The 17,693-nt window shown below is 36.7% G+C and overlaps 1 protein-coding gene across 7 annotated transcripts in view; it reads left to right on the top strand.

The window, feature by feature from the left end:
* MSR1 (macrophage scavenger receptor 1) overlaps positions 1-17,693 on the top strand; it is a 681,840-nt gene that overhangs the window by 260,817 nt on the left and 403,330 nt on the right. For 2 of the 7 annotated variants that reach the window (XM_081521505.1, XM_081521506.1), the window contains exons 3-4: positions 6,877-6,994; positions 11,313-11,498. The exons of 4 other annotated variants lie outside the window; for them this stretch is intronic. The gene's annotated coding sequence lies outside the window, so the exon portion shown is untranslated. The remainder of the gene's footprint in view (positions 1-6,876; positions 6,995-11,312; positions 11,499-17,693) is intronic. One more of the 7 variants, XM_081521508.1, reaches the window with a different exon arrangement.

The following is a 17,693-nucleotide window of genomic DNA, read 5'->3' as shown; positions in this document are numbered from 1 at the left end:
AAAAAAAAAAATTGTTATTCTTATGTTTGACTTTTTCTGTAGATTCTTTTGTATTTTTTCTATTTCTTTTTTTCTTCCCACCCACCCCCGCCCACTGTAGTTGTCGACTTTATTGGCACTATGAAATCTAATTAAACTGTTGAGCATTTTTTCTTTTCTCAGTCACATTTTTTATTGTTGTTATAAACTCTGCCTCTATGTTGGGCTTCCGCAGTTCTGTGGAGTTTTCCTTTTTTTATTTCCTCTCTTTTTTTATTTTTAATTTTTTAAAACTATTATTATTTTTCTACATTTATTCCTTTGTTTTCTTTTCCTGCTGTTCTTTTCCCCTTGCAGTTAATCTTTAATGTATATAAATCTTCCTTATCTACCTCTATTTAACTTTGCATATCTATTCTATCTTTCTTTCTTTCCTTTCCTCTCAACATATTTGTTAGTTTTGTTTTCATTGCTTTATTCCCCAGTTGACACCTTACTTTAGTTTTGTTTTCCAGTTTGTGCTCTAGTTAGGCTTGTTCTTAACTGGTAGATATAATTTTTGGTTTCCTTTGTTTGATTGGTCAGTCTATTGTACTTTATTTTTGTTGAACTGTTTTGATTTTGCTTATGGGTGTATATATATCTGTGTATATTCGGTCACACATTTTATTGTTGTTATAAACCTCTGCCTCTATGTTGGGCTTTTGCAGTTCTGTGGAGTTTTCCTTTTTTTTTTTTTCTTTCTTCTTCCTTTTTTCTTTTTTTAATTTGCTTTTTAAATTTTTTAAACTTATTATATTTTCTCTACATTTATTCCTTTGTTTTCTTTTCCTACTATTCTTTTCCATTGCAGTTAATCTTTAATGTATATAAATCTTCATCTACCTCTATTTAAATGTGCACAACTATTCTTTCTTTCTTTTCTTTCCTCTCAACATTTGTTAGTTTTGTTTTCATTGCTTTATTCCCCACTTGGCATCATGCTTTAGTTTTGTTTTCCAGCTTGTCCTTTAGATAGTGTTGTTCTTAATGTAAATATAATTTTTGATTTCCTTTGTTCACCAGGTCAATCTACTCTATTTTTGTTGGAATGTTTTGACTTTGCTGATGGGTGTATATGTATATGTGTATATTCCATTATTTTAATTGTTATTTGCCTGATTTTGTAACTGCCATTTGTCTGGGGTTCACGTTTGGTTTCTCGTTTTTGGATATTTGTTTTAATCTCAGTGCCATAACAATCGACTTGTGGAATCTTCATTCCTGGCCAGAGATCAAGCCCTGAGCCTTTGGAGTGAGAGCACTGGCTCCAAGACCTTAGATTTCCAGAGAACTAACTCTAGGGAGAATCAAATAGTGAGAACTCACACAAAGGAAACCAGACAAGAGTGTCCACTTTTGCCACTATTAGTCAACATATTTCTGGAAGTCCTAGCTACAGCAATCAGAGAAGAACAAGGAATAAAAGGAATGCAGATCAGAAAAGAAGAAGAAAAGCTCTCACTGTTTGCAGATGTTGTGATACTGTACGTAGAGAACCCTAAAGATATTATCAGAAAATTACTAGAGCTAATCAGTGAATTTAGCAAAGTTGCAGGATACAAAATCAATACACAGAAATCACTGGCATTTCTATATACTAACAATGAAAAATCAGAAAGAGAAATTAAGGAATCAATCCCACTCACCATTGCAACAAAAATTTAAATATCTAGGAATAAACTTACCTAAGGAGACAAAAGAACTGTACACAGAAAATTATAAGACACTAATGTAAGAAATCAAAGATGACATAAACAGGAGATATTCCATGTTTCTGGGTAGGAAGAATCAATATTGTGAGATTGAGTATACTACCAAATGGGATCTACAGATTCAATGTGATCCCTATCATATTACCAATGGCATTTTTCACAGAACTAGAACAAACAATTTCACAATTCATGTGGAAACACAAAAGACCCAAATAGCCAAAGCAGTCATGAGAAAAAGGAATGCAGCTGGAGGAATCAACCTTCCTGACTTCAGATTATACTACAAAGCTACAGTCATCAAGGCAGTATGGTACTGGCATAAAAACAGAAATATAGACCAGTGGAACAAGATAGAAAGCCCAGAAATAAACCCATGCACCTATGGTTATCTTATTTTTTACAAAGGAGGCAAGAATATACAATGGGGCAAAGACAGCCTCTTCAATAAATGATGCTAGGAAAACTGGACAGCTACATGTAAAAGAATGAAATTAGAACACTCCCTAACACTATACAAAAAGATAAACTCAAAATGGATTAAAGACCTAAATGTAAGACCAGAAACTATAAAACTCTTAGAGGAAAACATAGGTAGAACACTCGATGACATAAATCAAAGCAAAATCCTCTGTGACCCACCTTCTAGAGTAATGGAAATAAAAACAAAAGTAAACAAGTGGGCCCTGATTAAACTTAAGAGCTTTTGCACAGCAAAGGAAACTATAAGCAAGGTGAAAAGACAACCCTCAGAATGGGAGAAAATAATAGCAAATGAAACAACTGACAAAGGATTAATTTCCAAAATATACAGGCAGCTCATACAACTCAATACCAGAAAAACAAACAATCCAATCAAAAAGTGGGAAAAAGACCTAAACAGACATTTCTCCAAAGAAGACATACAGAAGGCTAATAAACACATGAAAAGATGCTCAACATCGCTCATTATTAGAGAAATGCAAATCAAAACTACAATGAGATATCCCGTCACACCAGTCAGAATGGCCCTCATCAAAAAGTCTACAAACAATAAATGCTGGAGAGGGCAGGGAGAAAAGAGAACCCTCCTGCACTCTTGGTAGGAATGTAAATTGATACAGCCACTCTGGAAGATTTTATGGATATTCCTTAAAAAACTAGGAATAAAACCACCATATGACCCAGCAGTCCCGCTCCTAGGCATATACCCTGAGGAAAGCAAAACTGAAAAAGACACATGTATCCCATTGTTCACTGCAACACGATTTACAATAGCTAGAACATGGAAGTAACCTAGATGTCCATCGACAGATGAATGGATAAAGAAGTTGTGGTTCATATACACAGTGGAATATTACTCAGCCATAGAGAGGAACACATTTGAGTCAGTCCTGAGGTGGATGAACCTAGAACCTATTATAGACAGTGAAGTATGTCCAAAAGAGAAAGATCAGTATCATGTTCTAATGCATATATACAGAATCTAGAGAAATAGTACTGAAGAATTTCTTTACAGGACAGCAGTGGAGAAACAGACATAGAGAATAGACTTATGGACATGGGGATAGGGGAGGAGAGGGTGAGATGTATGGAAAGAGTAACATGGAAATTTACATTACCATATGTAAAATAGATAGCCAATGGGAATTTGCCATATGGCTCAGGAAACTCAAACAGGGGCTCTGTATCAACCTAGAGGGGTGGGATGGGAAGATGGGAGAGCGGTTCAAAAGCGAGGGGCTATATGTATGCCTATGGCTGATTCATGTTGGGGTTTGACAGAGAACAGCAGAGTTCTGTAGATCATTTATCCTTCAATAGAAAAATAAATAAATTAAGGAAAATTGAAAGTAAAGTGCATGATCTTTGCCAGAAAATGAAGACAATCTAGTTATGAAAATAGTCCTAGTAACAGCTCCCACCAAAAAATAGAAACTTTTAAGGAAAAGCTGAGATTTACTTTTCAGCGGTAAGAAAGTTTTACATTGATATTGCATTAATGGTCATAATATAATTAAACAGTTGCACTATTATAAAAGTGGGAATAAAATGAGACAGCTGTATAGTACTAACAAGTAGCATGGGAAATGGAGCATGTACCCTTTTAGGGTTACAGATTTGAGTTTTCTCTTTATTTGTAAACTTAGGCTAACAGTGTCCAGCAACAAAATCAGATAAATTAGAAGGAAAGAAATACATATTAGAGGTGAAAATCCAACAATTCAAAAAACAGAATATTAAAAAACAACCAAACCAAAAGTTAGTTATATAAAAGAATGATAAAATTGATAAACCTTTGCAAGACTGACAATAACTAAAATGAATGAATAAATTACCAGTACTAGAAATAAAAATGTGGACATAATCATAAATCCTTCAAAGATTAAAAAGTCAGTATGCATTTTAGAATTTATATGGAAAGGTAAATGACCTAGAACATCTAAGACAGTATTGAAAAGGAAGAATATAGTGGGATCAAGTTTTCTACTGGAGGTTAAGATGTACTCTCAAGTTAAAATAGTCAAAAAAGCATAGTATTGGCATTAGTATGAACACATATATCAATGGGACAACATAAAAAAATAGAGGCATCCCACACAAATTAGTTTGATTTTTGACAGAGGTACAAGAAAAATTGAATAGAGAAAGGATAGTCTTTTCAACAAAAGATGTTAGTTCAATTTAAAATCCATTTCAAAAAAAAAAATACCTTAAGTTCTACAACATATCTTATAAAAACATGAACTCACAATGGATCATACACTTGTTAGACATAACACTTTAGAGGAAAACATAGGAGAAAATTTTTGAGACCTAGGGCTGGGCAGTTTTTAATTTGTTAATTACAGCACAATCCATGAAAGGAAAATTAATAAATTGGAAGTCATCTAAAGCAAAACTTTTGCACTGAAAAAGATTCTTTTAAGAGTATGAAGTAGAAGCTACAGACTTGGAGAAAATATTTGGAAATCCTATTTCTGACAAAGGACCTGCTTCTAGATATGTGGAGAAATTTCATATTTTAAGAGTAAAAAACTGAACAATTCAATTAGAAAGTGTGCAAAAGACATGAAGGAACGGTTCAGCAAAGGAGACAGAAAGATGGCAAAGAAGCAAATGATGAGATGTTCTACATTATTGGTCATTACAGAAATGCAAACTAAAACAATAAGATGTCATTACATACCTATCAGAATGGCTAAAATAACAAAAAAATTAAGACAGTGATGACACTTTTATCATACTGGTGAAGTGTTAACTTGCTCAGTTGTGTCCGACTCTTTGCAACTCCTTGGACTGTAGCCCGCCAGGCTCCTCTGTCCATGGAATTCTCCAGGCAAAAATACTGGAGTGGGTTGCCTTGTCCTTCTCCAGGGAGTCTTCCCTACCCAGAGATCGAACCCAGGTCCCCCACATTGCGGGCAGACTGTTTACCATTTGAGCTACCTGGGAAGCCCATCATACTGATGAGGATGCATAGAAATTAAATTGCTCATAATTTCTGGTCATAATATAAAATGGTTCAGCACTCTGAAAAATATTTTAAGAATTTCAGATTAAACATGTATTCATTATAATGGATCATCAATCACACTCTTGGGCATTTATCTAAGAGAAATGAAAATTTATACACTCAAAGACACCTGTATATAGATGGATATCTGAGTCAAAAAAAGCCAAGAGTTTATGCATTCTATAATTCCATTTATATGACATTTTGACATAAAAATTATAAAGATGGAGAACAGATGAATGGTTTACATGGGCTAGAATGATGGGGAGAGACACAGGTGTGGCAAAGAAGAGGGAGCATGAAGAAGCCTTGGGTAATTAAACAGTTTTGTGTACTGATTTTGCTGCTGGTTAGACGGATCTTCATGTGGGAGCAAATTGCATAGAAACACACACACACACACACACAAACACACTCGAGTGCATGTAAAACTGGTACAATCTGAATAAGTTGCATGAATTACACCAAGGCAAATTTTCTGGGTTTTATAGTTACACAAGATGTTATCACTGGAGGAAACTGGGTGAAGGGTCTACAGTACTTCCATGTACAGTTTTTGCAACTTTCTGTATATCTATTATTTTAAAATAAAATTTAACTTCCTCCTCTCCTGATAAGGCAATAAGTCAATTTTGAATAACACTAGCAATACATTTCACATATGCAATGAAATGAGCAAAATTTATGAAAAATAAAACTTCTAAAAAATGTGCAAAAAAAAAAAGAAGCTAGTATAGTTCTGTATTCTTCTAAAAATAAATGTAAGCTGTTATTGATAAATCTTCTCAAAATAAACCTAGATAGCTTCACAGGTGAATTGTCTCAAACATTAGAAACAAATAACACCACTTCTAGAGAACAGAAGTGGGAAATGCTCCCAATGAATTTTTTGAGACTATTATAACCTAATACTGAAGACATTACAAGATAAAGGCATTACAAGAAAGAAATTCTGAAGACCGATATCTCTTATGAGTATAGATGGAAAAACCTAAAGGAATCTTAGAAAAATAAATCCAGCAATATATAAAAAGATCACTACATCAAGACCAAATAGGTTTTATTTCAGAAATTTAAGTTGAAAATTAATGATTCTTTTTTTTTAATTTATTTTTTTATTGAAGGATAACTGCTCTACAGAATTTTGTTGTTTTCTGTCAAACCTCAACATGAATCAGCCTTAGGTATATACCATGTGATTCTTAATTTCAACAGAAAATGGGGGAAAATATAATATCAACAAATGGAAAAAAATGTATGTAGTAAATTTGACACTCCTTTAAAATAAAATTTCTTAGATAAGAAATGAGATAATTTTTCTTAATGTGCTGCTGCTGTTTAGTTGCTAAATTGTATCTAACTCTTGGTGACCCCATGGACTATAGCCCTCCAGGCTCCTCTGTCCATGGTATTTTCCAGGCAAGAATACTAGAGTGGGTTGCCATTTCCTTCTCCAGGGGATCTTCCTGACCCAGGGATTGATCCTGGGTCTCCTCCTTGGCAGGTGGATTCTTTATCAATGAGCCACCTGGGAATTCCTTTGTTAATCTAATAATAATAGTTGAAAAAGAAAGCTACAGCAAAGACCACATTTAATGGTAGTAGTACTGTTAGTTGCTCAGTGGAGTCTGTTTCTTTGTGATCCCACAGACTGTAGCCCACCAGGCTCCTCTGTCTATGGGATTCTCCAGGCAAGAATACCAGAGAGGATTGCCATCCCCTTCTCCAGAGGATCTTCCCAATCCAGGGATTGAATCCTGTATTACAGGTATATTCTTTACTGTTTGTGCTACAGGGAAGACCTCATTTAATGGTAAAATATTGATAGATTTTTCCTTAAGATCAAGAATGTATTAAAAGTCTACTATCACTGCTTCTATTCAATGTTAGGCATATTTCCTAACTAGTGCAATACAGAGATCAATCGATCAATTAATCAATCAGATATAATGATTAGAAAGCAAGAAATACAGTTAACTTGTAGAATATTTCTTAAGCCAAAATGTATTACCCACAGAGGAAAAGTGGTAAATTTTATCATACTCAAATTAAGTTTATCAAAAGATATTTTTAGGAAAAAGACAAACCAAAAAATTGGAAGATGTATATGTTATGCATAATTTAGAAATAACTTACAAATACTATGTAAAAAGAACTCACAGATACTATCTACAAATCAATAAGAAAACTATAGTACACCTAAAAAGAAAATGGTAACACTGTAAACAGGTATTTTACCAAAATGACATTCCAGTAGGAAATAAGCATATGAAAAAGCATTTATCATTAGTCATCATGGAAATGCAAATTAAAATCAATATGAAGTACCACTATATAATCACAACAATTACTAAAATGAAATAGTCAAGACCAATTATCACCAAGAATGTGGACCAAATGGAACTTTAATATACTGCTGATAGGATATGTAGTCACAGAAGAGAAAAACTGCTGAAATCTCAAATTAAAATCTTGAAAGGAATTGAAGGGAATAGTTACAACACATGCAGAGAAACGAAGATTAGAATTATAGCAGTCTTGTTAGAAGGCAATGAAATCATGGAAGGAAGGAAAAAAAGAAGGAAGGAATAATCTGTCAACCTAGCATTCTAGGCAAACAAAAACTTTTCCAGGCAAATAAAAAAGCTGAGATAATTTATTGAAAGCTATGTATCATCTCCCAAATTTACTCAAATAGAAGGTTTGGGCTTCCCCTGTGGCTCAGCTGGTAAAGAATCTACCTGCAATGTGGGAGACCTGGGTTCGATCCCTGGGTCGGGAAGATCCCCTGAGGAAGGGAACGGCTATATTCTGGCCTGGAGAATTCGATGGACTGTATAGTTCATGGGGTCGCAAAAATCAGACACGACTGAGCGACTTTCACTTTCCAGCATTTTGTATCCAGCAAAAGGATCTGTAAAAAAATGGAGGTAAAATAATAAATTTTCCAGGCAAAAAATAGCTTAGATAATTTAATGAAAGCTGTGTATCATCTCCCAGATATACTGAAATGGAAGGTTTGTGGTCGCCACGATATATTTCAAGCACTGATGTAATTCAAGTGATTTGGGTAATACCATCTCCAATGTATGAAACTGCATAGGGATAAAGCACATGACTCATATCTTGAACAAATTTTCATAGACATAGCTGAATTTATGAGTCTACTATCCACAAAATGGTGGACAATAAGACTATGGTCTGCAAAATATTCATGGTTGTAGATTCATTTTAGTCAATAAAAGAGGAGTGCAGGCTCTAATTGACAAGGAATACTGCACACACATGCCTGGTTGTTCAGATATTCCTGGTGTTTTATCAAGTCTCCTCTGAACTGAAGCCAGCAAGATACTCCTTTCTGAGAGCTGGGATATATTGTCATGTTCTGGTAATCTTTGAGGAAACACATAAGTTTTTACAGTAATATTAGAAATGATAGTTTGGGTATATGCGCCAGTAAAATTTATAAAATATAACATAAGTAGTAGTTTTAAAATAAAGAAGTATTAAGAACTATCTCCAAAAATGCAGTATATTTCATACACACTATGTATTTAGAAATAGAAGAAATCTTAGAGACTAAAAGGAGATAATTTGATGCAGATCTAGTTTATGGTATGGTGATGCCAAAAAGAGACCAAAGAGAAGACTGTAGAACTACAGAGGCAAAAAAAATTATTCAATCTTAAGCCTACATTTTCTTAGTGCAGAAAGTGTAATCTTTACACACACACACACACACACACACACTTTTTTGAATAATTACTAACAAAGTTTTGCCTAGACCCAGAATATGTGGGATTTTAATTAGCAGATCTAGCAAGAAAAGTTTCCAAGGTAAGATTTTGTTAATCAGGTATTGTGAAAAGTTGGATTCTAAGTCACATTGTAATTTGGGAACTTTTATGATATAACTGGAGGCTGCAAATGTTTTTAAAGTCTTTGAATGAAGAAACAGAGAATATAAATCCTGATTCATGTTGAAAAATAAAAATTCAGTTGTCAGATTTATATCTGCAATAAGTTTTGAAGGGTTATTTGTAGATAAAAATTCCTTGTAGATGTCCAGACTTCACAAGTTGTATATTATTGCCTGTGAAATGCAACCATCAGTTATGTTACTAATTGATAGTCAGCAGGAAACGATATCCAGTCTAAGATTAATAGGTGCCAGTTTGAAAGAATTTCTATCTTGAATAGAATGAGAAGATGTAAGATGGAGAATCTCACATATGTGCCCTTAGGAAGACAGAACTTAGGGACTCAGACTGATTTCTTGTAAATTCCTGATTTACAGGAAATTGTTGATGTCACAGTTTTCTTGGATAGTGGAAGGTTTTCTTATATCAACCTTGGGAAGTTTTGTGAGAGGCATGAACAGAAGATGACCCAGGTTGAGTTGTGTCAGAAAGTGGACTGAGTTGAACTTTGTGTGACTGGGCTCATTTTCTCTGCCTGGGACGTTTTCAAAGCTGGTCTCCTTTTGTTAGGGATTTTGCTGACTCTAACTGAACCCTTGCTGCCTCTTTACATTTCCTGCACATAAATACTAATTCAGTGGACTTGCCTGTAGCTTACTATTATTTGCTTGTCCTGAGTTGCAATTTCTCTGCTATTCCTGACTAAACTCCCTTTTTTCTTTTTGCTTGTCTGTTTACCTCTTTATTTCAATCAACACCAGCTAGATGACTTTCTGAGCTTAGGAGGCAGAGCTTCAACTCAGTGCATCTACTTCCTCTCTTAGCTTCTGGATAATTAATATACAGATTTAAGCAATTCTTTGTCTTTTCAAATGCAGAAGAGTTGCATTACTTTCCTAATATGCAAAATAACAAGAAAATAAATTTAAAACAGACATACAAAAATAAAAAGAAAATCAAACAGAAAGCAGAATGACAACAGAATTATAGGCTAAAATCAAAAAGAATTATTCATGATAATAAGTGAAGTTTTTAACCAAAATATCAGTCCTGAATCTTAGTAAATAAAGGAAAATCAGAGTATTGAAAGATATAAAATAAGGAGAAAGAGATAAAAATGAAATTAGATAAACTATAATGCAAAGTGTTTTTTTGGTAGGATCAAAAAGGAGAATAGTAGATTGAGAACTGTGATATTAAACTATGTATTTGACTTTAAACTATATACCAAACTAAATTGTTTGCAAGAATTAGCCTCTTGGTGTAGAGAGAAGGGACCCCTAGTACACTGTTTGTAGAAATGTAAATTTGTACAGCCACTATGGAGAACAGTATGGAAGTTCCTTAAAAACCTAAAAATAGAACTACCATATGATCCTATAATCCCATTCTTGGGCACGTATCTGGAGAAACACAAGGTTTGAAAGGATACCTGGACCCCAATGTTCATTGCAGCACTGTTTACAATAGACAAGACATGAAGGCATGCTAAATGTCCATTAACAGAAGAATGGATAAACATTTGGTACATGTATATACAAGGGAATATTACTCATCCATTAAAAAGAATAATGCCATTTGCAGCAACATGCATGGACCTAGAGTGTCATACTGAATGAATTAAGTCAAACAGAGGAGGGATGCCATATGACATATATTATATCCAGAATCTAAAAAGAAATGATACAAATGAGCTTACTTAAAAAAGAGAAAGAGATTCACAGACTTAGAAAACAAACTTATGGTTGCTGGGGTGGGTTAAGGGATAGTTAGGGAGTTTGGGAAGGTCACATACACACTGCTATATTCAAAATGGATAACCACCAAGGACCTATTGTATAGTACAAGGATCTCTACTCTGTGTTATGAGCCAGCCTGGAAGATAGGTGTTTGGGGGAGAATGGGTACATGTATTGCTGAGTCCCTTCACTATTCACCTGAAACTACCACAACATTGTTAATTAGCTATACCTCAATACAAAATAAAAAGTTTAAAGTTAAAAACAAAGAACAAACTCCAGGAAAAAAAAGAATTAGCCTCTTTTAAACTGTCCATAAAATATTTTTAAAAAGTAATCATACACTATATTCAAAAAGTTAATAAATCTAAAGAGGTAAAGTTTTAGATATTATATGTATATACCAAGGTTTCTCCTCCCACCACAGAACCAGAGGAACGGGACATGATCTGGAACCTGAATGCCAGAACCCTTTCAGAAGTAAAGAGCCTGTTGTCCGGGAAGATCTGATGCTGGAGCCCCTTTACTGTTCCTTAACCATAAATAGCCCAAGCTCCAAAGCCCTTCCATCGAAACCCTCCCCACCCAGAACATCGATGTATTACTCTCCTAGGTAAGTAAAAGGTCATAAAAGTTTGACCAGACTGGGGAGACAGGTTTGGGCCTCCTGTCTCCATGTCAACTGAGCAGTAGAACCTTTTTTCTCTTTTTGAAAGCCAGTTCCATGGGATTGGCATCTCTACTTGTCAGGGAACAAACACTTTGCTCATTAGCAATAGCTCTGTTCCTGGAACAGACCCTCTAAATTTTTATCATCAGTTAGGGGGAAGGTCAGAGTTTCTTCCTGAATCTTTTGGGCCTAGTTTTTAGCTCAAAATAATCTGCATACCAAAGGATGTTTTGGGATGGCAACATTTGCTCCCCTACAATACTATCAAAGAAGAAATTAATATGACATTTTTTCAGGATAGTAAGGCAGACTTTATTCAGGGGTCTACTACAGTGGGGTTTTGCAGTAGGGGAAGCAGTTTCAACTTGTCAAGCTTAGAAAACAAAAGAGCCAATTATTTTATAAGCAAAATAAATTAATTTAGGTATAGCAGAAAAACTGCAACTCTGGACATGCAAAATGTGCTGACCCTCAGATGGAGAAGATAAAGGGAAAGTCAACTTTCATTAGGGTTTTAGGAGGAACTTGGGGAGGCTGTGGTAGTTCTTTATTGATTCCAGGATATAAGCAGCTTGTTGATGGGTCTTAAGGAAATTTTCTTTCTTCCTGATGAAGTCTTGTGAATTGTGGTGAATGATAGTAATATGTGAGAGCAAGTCAATTTTAAATTAGGTGTCCTTTATTTTCACGGGCTCTACTCTGAATACAAGGAAAAGTGGGAATTTATGACAAGAAACAGATTGGGGGTTTGGTGGGTGGAAAATTACTTAGAGTGTAGAGTAATTCTTTGCTAAACAGATGTAGGGGCGAACAGATGTAACAGAATTCTTGCTGAAGACAGGTCAGGGGGCTCAGATATCACCTCGGGGCATGACAGAGGATGAGGAATTCGGTCATACATCAAGGGTGGGAGACTCAGTCTAAAGTGACTTGACTGAATTCTTGCTAAACCTGGAGTCTACAGGAACAGAGACTGAAGCCCAAAGTTGGGACTTGGGGAGCAGAGGGTCAAAGCAACCTGAGGAGAGTTTGGTCAAGGAGAGAATCTCTGTCAACAGTGTAAGCCCTGCCAGCTGGGCTCTACTCCCAGCAGTAGTGCATGAAGGCTTCTCTCTCACACGTCTCTGCCCATGTTTGTTATTAGTCAATTTTATGATGTTTGCCAATCTTATGGGTATAAGGTGCTATAACATTCTTTAGAGGAAAAGAAACTTTTTCTCTGCCTTCACAAATTTAGTAGCTGAGGCCTGTGGAATGAAACTGACAAGGACGAACCACAGAAGAAGATTTATTCATATGCACAAGGAAGCCAACAAAAGAAGTAGTTGGCTCTTTAAATGGTTAAAGTTAAAGGCTTTAAACCTAATCTAGTGAGGGAGAAATAACTTTTATAGGATGAAAAATAGCTTTCTTTAGGAGAACGAGTGTCAGAAAAGAATGTTTGTGGTAATGTTTGTCTGTACAGGTGTGTATGGTCTTTCCATCTGCTTCAGGGTCATAAAACCCTTCTGAAGAGGGGATTTATGGTAAATTTACTCTTGGCCTCTCTCTTGGAGTAGAAACTGTCCCATAAGGGAATCTGTGCTGTCCTCATTTTTCAGAAAGTCCTGCTTTTAGCCAGGTAAGGGAAGCTCTGAGGCGGTTTTTTTTGCACTTGTTGAATCTCAAACGTTTTCATCTTAAAATAATAATAAATACTCTCTGGGCCTCTGAGTAAGTTCCCTACAATATGTTTTGTTGCATCTTGCAGTGCTCCAATTTCCAGTGAGGCTGAGCATACTTTGCTTGACAGGTTTTTGGGTTTGTTAAAGGATCTGTTCATCCCTCCCTGAAGGAGCTTGTCTGTCTGGTATTCAAGTTACTTGATTACCTGGAGACCTCAGGTCCCTAATGTGTTCAAGAAAACTATGGTTTGTAGTTTTCCCACCAGGAGAGAGGGGAGTTTTATAAGGGGGGAGAGTGAGATGTGAGACATATAGGTTAGGAAAATGAAATAAATGAAAGCCAGAAAGGTGAATGTCATAATCCTGGAGATGAAATGGCTATAGTTCAAAGGATAGAACAGAAGTCACGGTTAAAATACCAACACCTGTGTTTTTAGTTCTTTCCCTAAGAAACTTCCCCTATCTATTACCAAGTCCAAGTTCATACTGCTGGCTGCACTACAGGCCAGAAATTGAGAGATAATTGTTGGGGCAAATAATAGAGACTTTATTCAGAAAGCTAGAAGACTGAGAAGAAAGGTGGACTTGTGTCCCAAAGAACCGTCTTACCCAGGTTTGGATGCTAGTTTCTTTTATACAGAAAAGAGGGGAAGGTTAGGAGGTAAAAACAGCAATAACTTGCTGCAAATATTTCCTGATTCCAGCCAAACTACAGGGAGATGTGTCAGTTTCTTTCCTGAAGCTGCTCCAAGGTGGATGTGGTCAGTAAGTTTCTTGTGAGCTTAAAGATACTTTAGCCTAACACTCAGGCATGGGAAGCAGTGTTCCTATGGAGACACTATGTATACAGCTTTCACTGTGTATACTGTAAGCTGTAGGTAACTTGTGTGTAGTGATTAACTTACAGCAAAAGCAATAGATACAAAGGTTAAAGTAAAAGGAACAGATCCAATATGGAGTCGGATTTGTTCTTCCGTATTACAAATCTATAGGCTGTAGCATCTAAGTGGTTAAGAACCTGGATTTGAAACCAGTCATCCTGGTTTTGAATCATGACTCTCCTTCCTATCAATTATGGTATCTTGGGAAAGGTTTCCTCTCTATAAAATAGTTTCTCATCTTAAAATGGGGAAGTTAATACTATTTACCTCACAAGATTAAAATTAAATGGGTTCACCAATAAGATATGTCACTATGTTTAAATAGTTTAAAAAAAGTTCTCTGCCACTCATTTTGTCTTGCTAATCACTTAATCGTATGTGCATTTTTTAAAAAAAACTAATGTAAGAGCTTAGAGAACTGTGCCTTCCCCTGGGTAGGCCAACATTAAATGATGGAAACTGGACTGAAACTCAATGTTCTTAATCTCCAGAAGGGATTCCTGATTCTTCTCTATGGAGTTTTTTGCTTGTCATTTTTTTTCTGTTTCATATCTTAAAAAAAAAAAATAGTGATTGCAATCTACAGTCACTTCTAGCAGTTCAGTTCAGTTCAGTTCAGTTCAGTTCAGTCGCTCAGTCGTGTCCGACTCTTTGCGACCCCACGAATTGCAGCACACCAGACCTCTCTGTCCATCACCAACTCCCGGAGTCTACCCAAACCCATGTCTATCGAGTCGGTTATGCCATCCAACCATCTCATCCTCTGTCATCCCCTTCTCCTCCCGCCCCCAATCCTACCCAGCATCAAGGTCTTTTCCAATGAGTCAGCTCTTTGCAAGACATACTTTCTTTTACTCTATACTGAGGAGCTTAAAAATAACAGTCTGTTTGTAAAAGTAGCTGTCAATAGACAGTTTATGTTCTGCATCATACCACCATAAAACAGGTATATTTTGATTAAAGAAAAAAGATTAAAACTCAGCATAAAGCTAAGTTAATTACTATTGTGGCAACATAGGTGCATGATTTATAACAGATATTTAAATGAAGATGCTTTAAATGGATGGATTTTGAGGTTTTCATTCCATCTGTATGACATTCAGCTCTAGAACTCTCCTGAGGCAGTACAACAGAGCAGGAGGGAACAGATCCTGAGGTAAGAAGTCAACATCGGTTCAGTTCAGTCACTCAGTCGTGTCCGACCCTTTGCGACCCCATGAACCGCTGCACGCCAGGCCTCCCTGTCCATCACCAGCTCCCTGAGTCCACCCAAACCCATGTCCATGGAGTCGGTGATGCCATCGAGCCATCTCATCCTCTGTCATCCCTTTCTCCTCCTGCTCTCAATCTTTCCCAGCATCAAGGTCTTTTCCAATGAGTCAGCTCTTTGCATCAGGTGGCCAAAGTATTGGAGTTTCAGCTTCAACATCAATCCTTGCAATGAACACCCAGGACTAATCTCCCTTAGGATGGACTGGTTGGATCTCCTTGCAGTCCAAGGGATTCTCAAGAGTCTTCTCCAACACCACAGTTCAAAAGCATCAATTCTTCGGTGCTCAGCTTTCTTTATAGTCCAACTCTTACATCCATACATGACCACTGGAAAAACCATAGCCTTGACTAGACGGACCTTTGTTGGCAAAGTAATGTCTCTGCTTTTTAACATGCTATCTAGGTTGGCCATAACTTTCCTTCCAAGGAGTAAGTGTCTTTTAATGTCATGGCTGCAGTCACCATCTGCAGTGATTTTGGAGCCCAAAAAAATAAAGTCAGCCACTGTTTCCACTGTTTCCCCATCTATCTGCCATGAAGTGATGGGACCGGATGCCATAATCTTAGTTTTCTGAATGTTGAGCTTTAAGCCAACTTTTTCACTCTCCTCTTTCACCTTCATCAAGAGGCTCTTTAGTTCTTCACTTTCTGCCATAAGGGTGGTGTCATCTGCATATCTGAGGTTATTGATATTCCTCCCGGCAATCTTGATTCCAGCTTGTGCTTCATCCAGCCCAGCGTTTCTCATGATGTACTCTGCATATAAGTTAAATAAGCAGGGTGACAATATACAGCCTTGACGTACTCCTTTTCCTATTTGGAACCAGTTTGTTGTTCCATGTCCAGTTCTAACTGTTGCTTCCTGACCTGCATACAGGTTTCTCAAGACGCAGGTCAGGTGGTCTGGTATTCCCATCTCTTTCAGAATTTTCCACAGTTTATTGTGATCCACACAGTCAAAGGCTTTGGCATAGTCAATAAAGCAGAAACAGATGTTTTTCTGGAACTCTCTTGCTTTTTCGATGATCCAGCGGATGTTGGCAGTTTGATCTCTGGTTCCTCTGCCTCTTCTAAAACCAGCTTGAACATCTGGAAATTCACGGTTCATGTATTGCTGAAGCCTGGCTTGGAGAATGTTGAGCATTACTTTACTAGCGTGTGAGATGAGTGCAGTTGTGTGGTAGATTGAGCATTCTTTGGCATTGCCTTTCTTTGGGATTGGAATGAAAACTGACCTTTTCCAGTCCTGTGGCCACTGCTGAGTTTTCTATATTTGCTGGCCTATTGTTTGCAGCACTTTCACAGTGTCATCTTTGAGGATTAGAAATAGCTCAATTGGAATGCCATCACCTGCACTAGCTTTGTTCGTAGTGATGCTTCCTAAGGCCCACTTGACTTCACATTCCAGGATGTCTGGTTCAAGGTGAGTGATCACACCATCATGGTTGTTTCAGTCGTGAAGAACTTTTCTGTACAATTCTTCTGTGTATTCTTGCCACCTCTTCTTCATATCTTCTGCTTCTCTTAGGTCCCTACCATTTCTGTCCTTTATTGAGCCCATCTTTGCATGAAATGTTCCCTTGGTATCTCTAATTTTCTTGAAGAGATCTCTAGTCTCTCCCATTCTATTGTTTTCCTCTATGTTTTTGCATTGATCGCTGAGGAAGGCTTTCTTATCTCTCCTTGCTATTCTTTGGAACTCTGCATTCAAATGGGTATATCTTTCCTTTTCTCCTTTGCTTTTCACTTCTCGTCTTTTCACAGCTATTTGTAAGGCCTCCTCAGACAGCCATTTTGCTTTTTTGCATTTCTTTTTCTTGGGGATGGTCTTGATTCCTGTCTCCTGTACAATGTCATGAACCTCCATCCATAGTTCATCAGGCATTCTGTCTATCAGATCTAGTCCTTTAAATCTATTTCTCACTTCTACTGTATACTCATAAGGGATTTGATTTAGGTCATACCTGAATGGTCTAGTGATTTCTCCACTTTCTTCAATTTCAGTCTGAATTTGACAATAAGCAGTTCATGATCTGAGCCACAGTCTGCTCCCAGTCTTGTTTTAGCTGACTGTATAGAGCTTCTCCATCTTTGGCTGCAAATAATATAATCAATCTGATTTCGGTGTTGACCATCTGGTGATGTCCATGTGTAGAGTCTTCTCTTGTGTTGTTGGAAGAGGGTATTTGCTCTGACCAGTGCGTTCTCTTGGCAGAACTCTATTAGCCTTTGCCCTGCTTCATTCTGTACTCCAAGGCCAAATTTGCCTGTTACTCCAGGTGTTCTTGACTTCCTACTTTTTCATTCCAGTCCCCTAAAAT

Source organism: Giraffa tippelskirchi, chromosome 8, assembly GCF_054371585.1.
Source record: "Giraffa tippelskirchi isolate mGirTip1 chromosome 8, T2T-mGirTip1v1.2.pri, whole genome shotgun sequence".
Lineage (NCBI taxonomy): Eukaryota > Metazoa > Chordata > Mammalia > Artiodactyla > Giraffidae > Giraffa > Giraffa tippelskirchi.
Note: the sequence above shows the minus strand (reverse complement) of the source record. Positions and strands in the feature narration are given on the sequence as shown.